Source organism: Otolemur garnettii, unplaced genomic scaffold (assembly GCF_000181295.1).
Source record: "Otolemur garnettii isolate 467f Iridium unplaced genomic scaffold, OtoGar3 scaffold00164, whole genome shotgun sequence".
Taxonomy (NCBI): Eukaryota; Metazoa; Chordata; class Mammalia; order Primates; family Galagidae; genus Otolemur; species Otolemur garnettii.
The window spans coordinates 3,394,935-3,396,643 of record NW_003852559.1 but is presented as its reverse complement, the minus strand read 5'-3'; positions in this window follow the sequence as shown (position 1 = coordinate 3,396,643).

Sequence of the window (1,709 nt, the reverse complement as noted above, 5' to 3'; positions counted from 1 at the left end):
ATATGTACTTAGTTTGTTCATCAAAGCTCCTATATTTATAGTCAGTATAGATTCTTATCATTGAGACAAACATTAAATTTTCTATCTCTATTATGTTGCTAAGTACATTATCTTTCTAACATAAATAAGTTATCATTGAAATATTAAAGACCTATCCACTGTCAAGTTTACCATACCCTGCCATCTCAGATTTTAAGTTCATTTCTACATTTTTACAGAAAGTAAACAGACAATTATAATTAACCATCGTCCTTTGAAAATACCTTCTGGATTTAAAGTACACAATTTAGATCCCCAATTGAACCAAGGTTGGATGTTTATTCCACTAGCAGACAAAATGATAAATAAATATATTTTCCAATTAAAAATGCATTTGGCACTTAGCAGCACGGTGCTTACATCTGTGTATTTGAAGAAGGCAATAAACAACTGTTTTTGATACATTTATTTTTTAATGTTGTTCACACTGTGCAGCAACTTGATTAGCTCCTTTTTCTTGTCCATTCTAATGATAACAAAAATTCACCCAACAGAACACTGATTATGGAGAGCATAAGATTTATCTGTAGAATTATTTTTTACCTATGACTCCATTGGATCAAATCCAGTCCTTATATGTGGGTCTAATGTCCTACATTAGGTCATTAGAAAGAGAGAAAGACAAGAAAGTCCTATGTACCTGTAATCAACCTTTTTCCATCTAAATAATCTTTTTTCTATTTGGTACACATGAAAGTGTGCATCTCCATAAACTTAATTCAATTAGATAATACTGAAATTATTATGCCCACCAAAAACTGAAAATAGATATTAATTATTCTAATATGAAATTCTTCCCTTGGTTTTTATGGTTACTATAAAATGTTGGAGGGATTTGTCTTCTGAACATGATGGTGTGGTAATTCTTAATCTTGAATTAAATGCTTTTGAGTTAAGAGAGAACTACCTTTGGGTTCTAGTTGCTTGATCAAACTACATTGAATTTCTTATGTTATTACCATGCATTAAGTTAAGGTGGATTTTCTGATATAAATTCTTTATGAACCTCCATTCTTACGTGTTTGTTTTGTGGATATCTGAGACTATGGCTGTGTTGTGGGGTTTTATATGTTTATTTGTTTGTTTTTTACCAACCAAGAGATTTTAACAATGCATTTTAATTTATTAATGTTTTAAATATGACAGTGTTCTTATATATGTTGTCTTATTTATTTCCCAATGATCACAATGACAAGGCGAATTATTCTCTCTACTCTTGGTCCCACCAAGGCAAACATCTCAGACAACGACAATCCTCCCTGCCCTGTAGAGTGTCTGTGAATAAATAATTAGAAGTCATGTAAAGAATGTAAAGAAAAGATTCAATATCAGAACAAAGTCAAAGCCAATGGCTCGCAATTACAAATTAAGTAAGCAGAATAAAGACTAGAAAAATGTTAAAATTAAGCATGAAAATATTTTTAAACTTACTCTTATGATAATAATTATTATTACCTGTATTGTCATTTATATGAAAGTATACTTTGTCTAAATTCAAGAGATGATATGATAAACAATTGAGTTTTTCTTTTGTTCACAAACAGGTTATTTCCATTTATTAAATTTCCTGTTACCCAGCATTTAATATATTGCTCCATTTTACTGAGAATTTTTAATTAAAAAATGATGCCTCAAAATTTTTTAGGGTCTTACTTTCATTAAGTCTTTCA